This window comes from Podarcis liolepis (genome assembly GCF_965112155.1).
Source record: "Podarcis liolepis genome assembly, chromosome: 4".
In the NCBI taxonomy this organism is placed as follows: domain Eukaryota; kingdom Metazoa; phylum Chordata; class Lepidosauria; order Squamata; family Lacertidae; genus Podarcis; species Podarcis liolepis.
The window spans coordinates 88,336,863-88,351,645 of record NC_139558.1 but is presented as its reverse complement, the minus strand read 5'-3'; the positions used below and the strand labels follow the sequence as shown (position 1 = coordinate 88,351,645).

The following is a 14,783-nucleotide window of genomic DNA, read 5'->3' as shown; positions in this document are numbered from 1 at the left end:
GACACAACAAGAACCCGCGATCAGCATACAAATCCAGCCAGATGGGCGGGGTATAAATAATAAATTATTATTATTATTATCTAGCTAACCTGATCCAAACACACACACACACACACACACACACACACACACACACACACACACTTTACTACAGCCAATCAAATACAACCAACCACACCCTAGGCCAACCCCAACCTCTCTCACCACCAAAGAAATACAACAAGAGACTCGTAAAGAGAACCCACACAAGGGATGCTGACACAAAACCCCACACATACACTAAGTAGAAGAATAGATGCATTGTCACCTGACCCCACCCTCTTTCCCCCTTTTCTTCCCAACCTAACATGGTATGTAACACTGATGTCTCACAACAAATGAAACTGATCTGTAGAAAATGCAACTTGAAAAAAGAGACAATGCACACATTTTTGTAAAGCAATAAACCTTTAATATATATATTTTTAATCTATTTCTCCCCACTACCCTTTAATGTATCTATGCGGGGTTTTTTTTCTTGTTTTGTTGGTTGCGAGTCACTTTGAGTTGCCTTGGGCAAGAAAAAGCGACTCACAAATTTGATAAGTAACGATACGTATTAACAATCCTGAGAATTATAGTTTGGTGAAGGTTCTGGAAATTGTCTGCTAGTCACCTTGTAGAGGCAAACTGTGTGGATCTGGAAAATGTTGGTTATCTAAATAAGAATTATCACACTATTTTTTCTTTAAATACAGAATAAGGAGTTGGGATTTCATCATCAAGGCATTTTGTCAACTCCTTCCCCTCATTGGCATCCCTGATTATTTTTTTTCCTTTTGGGTTTTGGTCCACTCAAAACAAGCTAGCCTTTGCCAATTCCTGTGGGAGAAATTGGAACCTGCAAAGTAAACTGTAGAAATAAGAGACGGAAGAAACTAATGACCCCTTGTCCTTTCCAAGCAATGTCATTGCCACTGACATCACTTTTAGATATTTCTTTAAGTAAAACACACACGTTCCTACAGCTCTCCAGTGGGATATTTGAGCAGCTATGATGCTCGGGGAATTGTACAATTTAAGTTATGCCTTATTGCCTCATGACAACACTTCTCTTACCCTGGTTTCTTAACTCTTGATTTTTTTTTTTTTTGTTCAAACTCTCATCCCCTCCCTTTTCTTTACTAACCTTTACAAAAATAGAAATGAAAAAGAAAACAAATTCACCCCAGAAAGCATAGAAATGTAAGGATTATATAACAAGCATAAGACAGCTCAGTAGACATACATGCTGGTAATGTTAACACTTCCTTTTTCCTTTATGTTTTCTTTGCAGCGTTTTGAAACAAAGAGAAAAATAACTAAGTCAGTCAATCGTTGAGCTACATTGGGGGCAGAAGGCGGAAATTATCTGTCGCATTTGTATAATTAAACATTTTTTGTGTTGTCTCAAAGGAATCCTTTGTCTTGTGCCCCTTATTGTCCTTCATTTTTTTTTTGTGTGTGTGTTAATTTCCCTAAAAGAGCAAATTGCCAAACTCTTCGGTACCATCGGTCAATATTCACACTCTGAAATGGCTTCCACTTATGAGCTACCACTGCTTGTTTGGCCGAGAGCAAATAACTCAACAGCTCTTTATGATTAAGATCTGATTTTCTATCAAGAAACATATTTAACAGCTCTGGTGCCAAGAATTGGATATACCCATTGACAAGTAATTACACTAGTCTGTTGGGATACCAACTTCCAAACCCTCATTCTTCTCACAGTTTAAGTTTAGCCCAACGTTAGAAAGAGCTCTGATGAAAATGTGGTTTCATTAAGTCTTCAAGTGCACTCATTTTCGTTCTGTCAAATGAGAAAAACTGGGGTATTGAGAAACCTTTTCTCCTTCTTTTTCTTTTTTTTAATTTTCTTTTTACTTTTCAAATTTATACATTTCACCAATTTTACAATCATCTTAACATTTCAAAACTTGACTTTCTTCTCCCTCTTTCCACAGTTCCTTAAATTTATTTTTAATATCTTCTGTCCAAAGCACTTTAATTTGTTCATTTATTCATCTTCTTTGAATATATACTCCTTTAACACTGCAGGTTATTACAACAATCCTGCCAATGTTCTTAGCTGTTTACAATTTATCTGTAAATATTCAATAAACCATTTCCATTCTTTTATAAAAAGTTTGTTATCTTGATTTCTTATTCTTCCGTTAAGTTTTGCCATTTCTGCATATTCCATAAGCTTTTGTATCCATTCTTCCTTTGCTGGGACTTCTGCTTCTTTCCATTTCTGCCATATTTTCTGTGTAAGCCATAGATACAAATGTTTGAACTCTTGGTTGTGATCGTGCATGGCCAACAGATGAGCTAACCCAGGCAGGGACTATGTAGTTAGAATGGGAAATAGGGCAAGCCTCCCCCCCCCCAACTTGAGGGCCATATTTCATTTCTGTTCTCTCTCAAAGCTGATGAGAGTAAAAGGTAAAGGTAAAGGGGCCTCTGACCATTAGGTCCAGTCATGGACGACTCTGGGGTTGCGGCGCTCATCTCGCTTTATTGGCCAAGGGAGCCGGCATACAGCTTCCAGGTCATGTGCCCAGCATGACTAAGCCGCTTCTGGTGAACCAGAGCAGCACACGGAAACGCCGTTTACCTTCCTGCCAGAGTGGTACATATTTATCTACTTGCACTTTGACGTGCTTTCGAACTGCTAGGTTGGCAGGAGCAGGGACCGAGCAACGGGAGCTCACCCCGTCGTGGGGATTCGAACCACTGACCTTCTGATTGGCAAGTCATAGGCTCTGTGGTTTAAAGCTCAGCGCCACTCTCGTCCCTAGCTGATGAGAGAGGACGCCATAATTCTTTGTCTGTACATAGTGTGTAAATAAATATGTAGATTAGCTCTATGATGTCTCACGCTTCTTGCTGTGTAATGCTAGAAGATTAGTGTGCTTATACCATCTGGTATATGTCGCTGAGCGCACTGGAGAAGAAGGGAAATGCCTTTTCCAGAGCTGCACATATTGGAGGATGCTCAGACAGCCGGGACTGCAGGAGCACCTGAAGGCGTTTTCCAACAATGGTAGCAGAGGATGGTTCTGAGCCATCGCCTCTGCAGCAGCAACACCAGTTCTGCATCCAGGGGGAGTCTGCCGAAATTGTGGACAACTTCCTAGGGGCCACAAGGCAATGGTGAATGTTGCCATAGGCAAAGAGTGGGCAGAGCAGCAGAACTGGCTCTTACTTTTGGACGGTAGGCTACATTTCAGCCATGCAAAAGCCAGATGTCTACAAACATTGCTACAGGAAAGCAAGATGCATTATCACATTTCAAGGGCACAGTCCAACCAGGCAAGGAAGCGAATCCCAGTGGTCCATGCAGGCCAGTCCAGAGTCTTGTACGCATTGCTATGCATAAAATTATTTTATCAGTGAGCATGCCTGCACATGTACACACAGAGATTTTGCATCATCAAGGGCTTTGTTGCACATTTTAGTGAAGGGTAATTCCTTGAGCTTTCCTCTGTGTACAATGGTACCTCGGGTTAAAAACTTAATTCGTTCTGGAGGTCCATTCTTAACCTGAAACTGTTCTTAACCTGAAGCACCACTTTAGCTAATGGGGCCTCCTGCTGCTGCTGCTGCGCTGCCGCCGCACTATTTCTGTTCTTATCCTGAAGAAAAGTTCTTAACCCGAGGTACTATTTCTGGGTTAGCGGAGTCTGTAACCTGAAGCGTCTTCTAATTTGAAGCGTCCGTAACCCGAGGTACCACTGTAAATCCCTTCCTTCAAATCATCATCATCATCATCATCATCATCATCATCATCATCCTTGCTAGTTCAGACTGACAGTCTGGGGTTCAATTCTTAAAGGAACCAAATAAATAACTTGTTGCCTGTTTGCTTAGCTTACAGTGTAGCAACTCAACATTATTGCTGTGTTCTTGAAAAAATGTCATCTCACTTGACTATTATTTGCCTAATTAAAGCTTGCACGTCTCTGTGGAAGAGCTGCATGTTGCGGTTCTTTGTAACACAGCTAATAACGACTCTAATCCTTTGTCAGGATGCAAATAAGGCAATTGTCACAAAAGCACGCGAGGAAATTTCAGGATGGAAAAACAGAAGGAAACAAGGAGAAACAGGAAAATAGGTTGGTCTGTGAGTAACATGCTCAGTTAACATCTCTCTCTTAATGTTTGTCTGTAGTTGATTCTCTAGAGCAGCCTTTCCCAAACTGATGCCCTCCAGATCTTTAGGACTACAACTCCCATTACCCATAACCATTGGTGCTGCTGACCACGTCTGCTGGGGGGAGGTCATAGTCCAAAACATCAGGAGGGCAGCAGATTGGTGAAGGCATCTTGGGGAAGGACTGTTGCTCAGTAGCAGATGTCCTGGACTGGTTGGGTGCAGAGGAATGGTGGGAGGAGCAAGCTGGGGAGCAGTGGTGGGTGACAATGAGTGGTCTGAGGGGGAAGACTGGGAGGAGGAGGAGGTGTTGGAAGCTGAAGGGGTAACAGGGCTTAGTCTGTTGGAGAGAGAAGTCAGGAATCAGAAGCTGAAGCTGGCGAATGGGAGGAGGGAGGTCAAGAGGCAGAGACGAGTTAGGCTGATGAAGAGTCACGGGTGTCTCTTCTTCCTGTTGTGACCTCTTCCCCTCTTCCCATCTCCCAGAACCAGGAGAGGCATGAAAAGGGCAGAGGAGAGATTGGCTGCACATAGGTGCAGTCTCCGATTGCTTGGAGAAAGCCCTGGAGAGGAGGAGACATAAACATCTGTGGAGAGGCAGGGACCTTTAGTCCCAGGAACTAATTTCATGGAGGAAGACTCACTGAGAATGAGCTGCTGTGCTCCTTAGGCTTGACACTCAGCCAAGTGAAGATTGTATTTTTGCTAATAACTCAAGTTAACTCAACGGTTTGTGATTATTGCAGGCTCTGCAACAGAAGAACACATGATTTGCATGCAGGAGGTCCCAGGTCCTGTCCCTGGCAACCTCCAGTTTTTTAAAAGGGGGTTTGGGCAACACACTATGGGAAAAGCCTCTGCCAGAGAGTTTGGGGAGCTGCTGCCAGTCCAAGTAGACAAAGTTGGACTAGATGGACAACTAGACTGTCCTGGCCTAAGCTAGCTCTTTAGCAATCCATTGAGAGTCCAAAAAGCCAAGTCACAACTGTGAAGGTGGCAAATCTTACTCTCATAAAGACAACTTTTGAAGAACAAGGTACCTGGGATATTTTTGTTACCCTGCAGTAAGAAATACCTCCAGTCTGAGACCCTGGGAAGCTTCCACTGCCAGTCAGAGCAGACATTACTGGGCCAGAGGAACCAATAAAGCAGGAGAATCGATGAAAAACAATTGTCCAATTCGCTACCTGCTGAATGATAACGAAGTGTTTTTGTTGTTTTTAAAAGGCGTGCTGTATGCTGTTTGTTTGGCTCCTGGTAATAGCTTTCCAGTGTATACTTGAATCTTAAATATTTGTTCAGGGAACACGGATTTCTCATTCAGTTGTAAATGCGCTTTCTCGTGCTCTGCTGAAGCACTTAATCGGGTCTATTTACTTATCAGCAGAGTGCGCAGGCTTATCGCATCAATAAACATGCTGGTGTAGAGGAGTGTAAAATGCCTATCTTGCGTATGGCATTCAAGGAACTGTGTGAACAATTCAAATGGAAGAGATGAGGCTGCCCTTATGCAGGAAAGTCCAAGGGCTGGGATCTAAACTAAAATGATCTCTTAGGTGGCTAACCTTTTTGTGGTTGAGGGCCACATTGACCCGTGGCCAATCACCCGAGGGCCACATGGTAACATGCCTCTGGCCAAGATGGGAAAGTGGGAGCAACTGAAGAGGAAAGCTAATACCTTTGAAATACATTTCCCATAACAAAACACTGGCACAGTTCCATTTCCTTCTTTTTTCATTTTTAAAAACTCCATTCTTTTCCTTGGATACTTGACTTCATTCATTTTTTCACTCAATTAACCCCCTAAATTCATTCTCTTCCACCCCTTCATTACACCCCCAGGCTCATTATTTTTCTGTTTTTAACTGTTTCTACTTCTCACATATTTAAATCACATTGAGACAGTGGTTTAGAAGGCAATCAATATATTAACTGTAATTATAATAAAAATGTCATTGTTGTCAGTATTGTTATTATTATTATTTTCATCCTATGTCAGTCTGTCTTCTTTCTTAGTTTTCAAACACATTGGGGAACCTCAGTCTGGCCACTATTTGCAGACAGTTGGGGGAGAAATGGGTGCCACAGATGAGACATTTTATTACAAACAAAAAACAAACAGTGGTACAGTGGTACCTAAGGTTAAGAACTTAATTCGTTCTGGAGGTCCGTTCTTAACCTGAAACTATTCTTAACCTGAGGTACCACTTTAGCTAATGGGGCTTCCCGCTGCCGCCATGCAATTTCTGTTCTCATCCTGAAGCAAAGTTCTTAACCCGAGGTACTATTTCTGGGTTAGTGGAGTCTGTAACCTGAAGCGTCTGTAACTTGAAGCATATGTAACCCGAGGTACCACTGTAGTAGACATGTTTTATATGCAGACAGTCTCAGGTAGGGCTGAAAAATACTTTTAGCTGAAACCCCAAAGAACTTGATGCCGGACAATTTAGACAATGTGGAGTTAGATGAACGAATGGTATGACAATAAGAACAGAAGAAGAGCCTGCTGGATAATAATAATAATAATAATAATAATAATAATAATAATAATAATAATAATTTATTATTTATACCCCGCCCATCTGGCTGGGCTTCCCCAGCCACTCTGGGCGGCTTCCAAAAAAATATATTAAAATACTGTACAACATCAAACATTAAAAGCTTCCCTAAACAGGGCTGCCTTCAGATGTCTTCTAAAAGTCTGGTAGTTGTTGGATCAAGCCAATGCATCAAGTCCAACATCCCGTTCACACAATGGCCAACCAGAAGCCCATGAGAAGCTTACAAGCAGGTCCTGAGTACAATAGCAGTTGCCTTTTCTGCAGTTTCCAGCGACTGTTATTCAACAGTGAAGGGAGACCAAAGCCATCATGCCCAGTAGCCATTGACAGCTGTATCTTCCACGATTCTGTCCCGTCATCTTTTGAAGCCATCCAAGTTGTTGGTCATCACTGCGTTCTGTGGGAGTCAGCTACACAATTTAACGATATGCTTCCTTGTGCTCTGAGTGCAGCCTTTGCCAGCCTGGTGTCGTCCTCCACAGCTCCCAGAAGAACTGTATTCTAAAATATCTGGAGAGTTCTAGGTTCAGGAGGGCTGCTTTTAGTAGGTTCTGAGTTTCTGAGCTGGTCTAATGTGGGCTCACCCAAAGACATCATCACAGTTTACCTTTCTCCCCAGCCCCCACTTTGCTGTCAATCAGAACAGAATATTGGAAGGACATAGGGTAGTTCTAAGAAGTGATGGGCTTAAAACAAAAGCAAGCAAACAAACAAAGCAAATATACCAGCCACTTCCTAACCTTCCTTACAGGTTTATGAATCCCAAGGCTACTTTGCTTCAAAAGAAGAAGCCTCCTTTATCTTCACTGCTCAGAGCCAGAGTGCATCCCCACACAGCAAGAGACTACGACCCCCTGTTCCAGAAGGCATGTTTTTCAGATAATAGTCTTCAGCTGCAGACATATCAAAACCTACAGGGCTGTGGCCTTTTGCAATGTTTTAGCGGAGAAGAGAGAATCACCGCAGCAATGCTTTGTGACATTTCGGCAAATAAAGTGCAGTTGTCCACCACGAGAGCTTCGCTAGCTTTCTCTGGAGAAATGTCCAAGTGTAAAATAACTTTCTTTCAAGGCTCTGGTTTTGCTGTGAAATCTCTTGGTGGCTTTTCTAGTTCCATTTCTCAGGGTTTGGCAGCCACCAACACCCCATGCCTTTTGTTTCGTGAATAACTGTGAAAAGTGACAGATAGGTAGCCGTGTTGGTCTGCCATAGTCAAAATAAAAAATTCCTTCCAGTAGCACCTTGGTCTTTAAGGTGCTACTGGAAGGAATTTTTTATTGTGAAAAGTGAGAAAGCGCAAGTGTTTAAGTAGGAAACAGCTACCTTGTTTTAAATGTGTAGTCTGTTACTTGTGTCTCTGTTAGCACAAGGCTGGATTAGTGCAATACATTGTATGTGAGGCTGCCCCTGAAAACTGTTTGTCAGCTTCAGCTGGTGCAGAATATTCTGACCTGCTTTCTACCAGGAATTTGTCATTGGTAGAACATGATTCATGTGTGTACATTGACATATTCTCTTTCGGAAGCCCAATTCAGGATGATGGCTTTAACTTAACTGGGCCCAGTATGCATTAGAGCAGCATTCACTAACCTTAGACCTCTCTCTCTCTCTCTCTCTCTCTCCCTCTCCCTCTCTTCAAAGTAAGAAGAAAAAGTTTTTTAAAGCAATGATCCAATATACCGTATTTTTTGCTCTATAAGACTCACTTTTTCCCTCTTAAAAAGTAAGCGGAAATGTGTATGCGCCTTATGGAGCGAATGCAGGCTGCGCAGCTATTCCAGAAACCAGAACAGCAAGAGGGATCGCTGCTTTCACTGCGCAGCGATCCCTCTTGTTGTTCTGGCTTCTGAGACTCAGATTTTTTTTTCTTGTTTTCCTCCTCCAAAAACTAGGTGCGTCTTATAGAGCGAAAAATACGGTATATAACATTTCTGCAAAACATGATTAAAACAAAGGCTTCTCAACAAATGCATTCAATCTATGACTGAATCCAGAAATGGTGATAAAAAAAAAATAACATTGAGCAGGCCCCCACAAAATGTACTGGGTGAAATTAGTTTGGTGATCAGGATGCTATTTCTGTTTAGGCTGTAATGAGCTTGGCAAGCAGGATGGCCTTTGCCAAGGAAGCAAAGGGTTTTCAAAAAGCTTTCGAGGCACTTTCCATCTGAGCGGAATGACCCCATCTGAATGCTGAGCAGAGCCAAAGTGAACTGTTAATCAGAGATCAGACTCCAACAAACAAGCTGCTTGCCAATAAATTCCAAGACAATCCAGCGTTATTTGCTCAACGGCGTCAGGCTTGCAATTAAAAATTGCAGCCCGGTGCTGTTTTAATTTTCTCCAAGTGCTCTGTATGATGAAGTGCCCAGGATTTGGATGAGCCAAAAAAACCCTGTAGAAATGGGGGAGAATCAATCCATTAGGTAATTTCAGGTGTCCAGTCAAGTGATGAAACGGCCTTGGAAAGCAATGAAAAGAAATGTGAGCCGAGATGAACAAGTGACATGGCTTGGCCAACAGCGATGACATATTTCTGCTGCTGCTTTCCTCTTGGCTCACATTCTCTCCCTCTTCACCAGCTCAGAGCTGCAGCTGCTCTTCCTGGACACTCACTCCCTACAGTAGGCTTGCAAATAGTTGGGTGCCTGTCTACCTGTGGCAAATAAGGAATCCCTACAGATAGCAAGATAGGGAAGCATTTGTACTCATTTGGAAATGAGTCCACACTTTTCTTTTCCCAGGTCATTCATGGTTCTTTATTACATTTATTTCTCTCTTTTTAAAATAATTTTTATTGAATGGTTTTATGTTACAAAAAACAATACAGCCATACTACCACTAAATATAATTAAAAAATAAAAATTACATACATCAATATTTAGTTTATTTGTTATTTACCATCTTATTTCCTCCCAAACATTGCATACAACAATACACATATGTGCAGAAATCCACATACCCACACCTGCACAGAAAATGATAATAATGAAAGTAAATATTTTCCCCCTTTTATCTTCCAAAATCTTTTCTTCAACTTTGACTTCCTGTCAAGTCCCTTTGCATATGTTTTATCTTACATTTGAATGTACACAAAAAAATAAACCTTTCTATATAATTTTTCTAATACATTCTGAAAACATAATAAATCCTAAATTGTTGCCCACCTCCTTTTAGTTCCTTTATCACTCAAATACTAGCACGGAGTCAAAACTATTATTGTATTTTTGAACATATCTTCTATAACCATCCCATTTTCCCACAAATTTTTGCTTTGAGTTTCCTCTGAGTTTACTAGTCAGTTTACTAGTCTGAGTATTAGATTTATTTCTCACCATTTCCTCCGAGGAGCAAAAAGGTGGTATTCTCCTCATTTTATACCCACAATAATGCTGTGAAATAGGTTGGGCTGAGAGTGAGTGACTGGTCTGAGAACACCCAGCGAGCTTTGTGGGGATTAGAACTTCGGTCTCCCAGGTCTTCACCCAACAGTTTGATCACTACACTAGTCCTCCCCCATAGTTAGGATTTCCAGAGTTCCCAGTGAAGAGGGATGGATTGTTCAACCACTCTGGGAATTGTAGTTCCATGAGGGGAATAAGGCTCTCTGAACAACTCTCAGCACCCTTAACCAATTGCAGCTCCCAGAATCCTTTGGGGAAGCCATGCCTGTTTAAAGCAGGGGTTTTATTCAGTTGGAACTTGCTGGAACTCAACTGCCATTCTAAGAGAACAAGGGAGGCATTCATGGTGAGTTCGGACACCTCTTTTTCTAGAAAAAATTGCACTGGTTTAAAGGGGTATCACAGTGCTTTAAATGTATGTGTGAATTTGGCCTCTGTTGCCTTTTATCACAGGGGAGCTGCCCCAGCTTCCTGATGGTGAGGCTAAAACCTGAAGGTTTAGCAAAAGAAATGTTGGTCTCATTCACACAAGCCTATCCCCCATCTTCTTCATTTATGACTCTTAGCGAAGTGTGTCTCCATTTAAGAGTATTGGGATTAATCTGGCATGGCTGCTTCATCCATGCAAGTAACCCCTTGACAACAAGTGATGAACCTCTATGTGTGAAATCGATATGCAAAGTCACACAAGGTGCCAGTTTCAATGCTTGGAGTCCCTGCTTGAAACTCTGGAGATATATCTGTCAGGGAGTGCAGACCAATGCAGATTCCTGTGTTTTTCATTTGCATGCTGATCTGTGTACGCGTGGCCCCCACAAAAGAGCATTTCTGTAGTGTATTTTGACCTTATTTGTCAGACTTGCTCTCCTATTTGCACTTGATTCTTTGAAATGTCTGGTTCTTCTTGAGGAAAGGAGAGCTCGGAATAATGCTAACTATCTCCCAGAGGTATTTACAAGTGTCATTTTGAAGCTGCCCGGAGCTCTGCTGGCTTCTAATTTGTCTATGCAAATAAGCAGCCAGTGTTGAAGCGCTTCTGAAGATGACACAGGCGAAAGGTATTCGTAAAGGTGGGGAGGGGAAGGTGAAATTGTTTTGGCCCGAGGTGTCAGCCATAATTAAAAATTAATTGGAAACAAAATATCAATGACTTCTTCTCTTGTTTGTTTTTTGGAGAGGTTGCTTTCCTTTTTTCTTCTTTATTTTGGCATGATTCGAAAGCCTCCTCGATGCACAATCAACACAGAGTTTGGTATAGCTTAATGATGGCTTCAAGGATAGTTAATGAACGAATGAATGGGGAAAGAGTGGAAGTTTAGGAACGTAGAGGTTATACTTAGCATCTGAACAGACAACTTAGAGAGCCAGTGTGGTGGTTTGAACGCTGGACTAGGACTTGGAAGGCTAGGGTTCAAATCACCACTCAGTCATGAAACTCTCTAGGTGACCTTGGGCCTGTCACAATCCAGTATTATTATATTCCTGTTTCCCCTGGCATTTTATGGTTGAAATATATTGTTCCTGGCAACCTTGAAATTATTAGCTGTGAGAGTATGTAATCATTTTTATTTTCAGCTATTAATGTCATTAGATGTTTTGGGGTGGTGTTTATATTTTTAAAGTGTTAAATATTTTTGAATTGTTTTCATGTTTTAATTTTATTGTTATTGTTTTACCTTCTTTGCAGCCCTGGGCTCTTTTGGAAGGAACAGTGCGATATCAGTCAATCAAATAACAGTTTCCAGGGAGTAAGTCCCGCTGTTGAGTTTATATGCATATCTGAGATGAGATGCACAGGATCTGAAGTTCCTCAAACCATATTAATGTTCCTAGAAACCTGTGACAATGTCTATGTTTTCTGACAATGCCTGTAATGTATGTCCTAAAATACTCTGACAGTGAAGAACTTGATTGCAGGTCATGTAGCGCTTAGGTTGACCAATGTTATATTAGGACAATTTCTGCATGTATGATACATGAGCAGAAAATATTGCAAAATCAGTGCAACAGATATATATTTCTAGTGTGTGTGTGCACTTTCCTTCATTGTCAGTTGGTTTTCTCTCAACTGAAACACACAGAAATAAAACAGAAGGCGTGAAATGGAACCATCCCTGAATAAATCCACTTTTAAGTTCTACGGCAATAGGTTGAACAGTGCAAGGAAGTAATATATTTGAAATTGCCCTCGTATTTACATAATTACTGTTTGCATAAATTTCCTTAATATACGCTTCTATATGATTCACTCAAGTCAAGAGACATTTTTGTAACTGACGAGCCGTCTTCACAGAATCACCCATCTTTCTCTCTCTTTCTCCCAAATATTAAGGAATTTCTCTTCCAACTCTGGTTCATTAAATTTCCTTGTTTGATTTCCTGCTGTGATGATTAAAGTGGCAGGCGGCAGAATGTTACATTGCCAGCGCTTTGCATTATTATCCCTTTTCTCTTTAAGCAATGGCAATGAGCGTATTGCAGCTGTTTCCCTTAGATCAACCTATTTTTATCGTAACCATTCTTCCTCGGCAGTAAAAGTCGCTCATTATTTTCTCTGCAACTTCCATTCTCGAATTAAAAATAAGCTCCATCTCAGAAAGTTTGCAAGGAAATGTTGCTGCGGATGTTGCCACCCTCTGTGGTTTCCCCCCCAAAGTAATTACATCCGGTTCTAATCCCAGGGCAACGATTTGGCTTCTGTGTTTCATCTAAACATTCTAATTACTCCCCGTGTAATTATTCTCCCATTTGCAAGGCTTTAGCACTTCCTGTGCATCATGCTGGCAACAGCTCCTAGCCCGTATTCCTTTCCAGAGCGTAATCTTGCTGTCTCTCTCAGCCACCCAAGTTAGGGTATCACAACCTGTATGGAAATAATATCGTCCTGCAACACAGCTCAGTCAGTAGAGCACAAGACTCTTAATCTCGGGGCTGTAGGTTCGAGCCCCATGATGGGCAAAAGATTCCTACATTGCAGGAGGTTGGACTTGTGGTCCCTCCTGACTCTACAATTCTATGATTCTATCCTCAGCTGGTGGCCACCTTAGAAGAAACTTCATAGTGGTCAGAGCTGCTTGAGAGTGGAACAGGCTGGTTGGGAAGAAGAAGAAGAGTTTGGATTTGATATCCCGCTTTATTACTACCCTAAGGAGTCTCAAAGCGACTAACATTCTCCTTTCCCTTCCTCCCCCACAACAAACACTCTGTGAGGTGAGTGGGGCTGAGAGACTTCAGAGAAGTGTGACTGGCCCAAGGTCACCCAGCAGCTGCATGTGGAGGAGCGGGGAATCGAACCTGGTTCACCAGATTATGAGTCCACCGCTCTTAACCACTACACCACACTGGCTTTCTCATGGGAGGTGGTGGACTGCTCTTCATGTTATGCATTTAACAACATTTCTGTGCTGCTGAACTGTAAATAGGACCTCTAAGCTGTTAAAATCAGGATTGGGCTAGATGCAGGCATTTAAGCAGATACTAGAATATAAGAACAGGCTGCTGGATCAGGCTGATGACCCATCTAGTCCAGCATCCTGTCCTCCCAGTGGCCTACCAGATGCTTGTAGGGAGTCTGCAAGCTGGACATGAGTGCATACATGTGATTCTCAGCAACTGGTATTCGGAGGCATGATGCCTCTGGTAGTGATGGTAGAACATAGGCTTTGGGGCTAGTTGCCTTCCATACCTGGTCCTCCATGAGTTTGTGTCATCCTCTTTTAAAGCCATTCACGTTGGTGGCCACCTGCCTCCTGTGGGAGCAGGTTCAATAATTTGACTGTGTGAAGAAGCACTTTCTTTTATCTGCCCTGAATCTTTTAACTTTTAGCTTCGTTAATAATAATAATAATAATAATAATAATAATAATAATAATAATAATATCCTGCCCTGTTGTCTTTGTCCATGGAGTTTTCTTGGCAGGGATACTGGAGTGGCTTGCCGGTTCCTCCTCCAGGAACCTTGAAAGTCCCATGGACTGCAACAAGATCAAAGCTATCCATTCTTAAGGAAATAAACCCTGAGTGCTCACTGGAAGGACAGATCCTGAAGCTGAGGCTCCAATACTTTGGCCACCTCATGAGAAGAGAAAACTCCCTGGAAAAGACCCTGATGTTGGGAAAGATTGAGGGCACAAGGAGAAGGGGGTGACAGAGGACGAGATGGTTGGACAGTGTTCTCAAAGCTACCAGCATGAGTTTGACCAAACTGCGGGAGGCAGTGGAAGACAGGAGTGCCTGGAGTGCTCTGGTCCATGGGGTCACAAAGAGTCAGACATGACTAAATGACTAAACAACAACAACAAAATTTATATCCTACCCATCTGGTTGGGTTTCCCCTGCCACTCTGGGTGGCTCCCAACAGAATATTAAAAACACAATAAAACATCAAACATTTAAAACTTCCCTAAACAGGGCTGTCTTCAAATCTCTTCTAAAAGTCAGATAGTTGTTTCTTTTCTTGACATCTGATGGGAGGGCGTTCCACAGGGCAGGTGCCACTACCGAGAAGACCCTCTGGCTGGTTCCCTGTAACCTCACTTTTCACAGTGAGGGAACCGTCAGAAGGCCCTTGGCACTGGGCCTCAGTGTCCAGGCTGAACAATGGGGGTGGAGACGCTCCTTCAGGTATACTGGGCCGAGGCTGTT

General features: G+C 42.2%; 1 long non-coding RNA gene across 2 annotated transcripts; it reads left to right on the top strand.

Moving 5' to 3' along the window:
* The first annotated feature begins 9,709 nt into the window (after positions 1-9,709).
* Positions 9,710-13,234, top strand: LOC310705498. 2 transcript variants are annotated; one of them, XR_014525345.1, is made up of 3 exons: positions 9,710-10,485; positions 11,827-11,887; positions 13,171-13,234. It is a non-coding gene; the product is annotated as an uncharacterized lncRNA (long non-coding RNA). The 2 variants fall into 2 exon arrangements; XR_014525346.1 differs by lacking the exon at positions 13,171-13,234 and having other exon boundaries at positions 11,827-12,247.
* Positions 13,235-14,783: the final 1,549 nt, after the last annotated feature.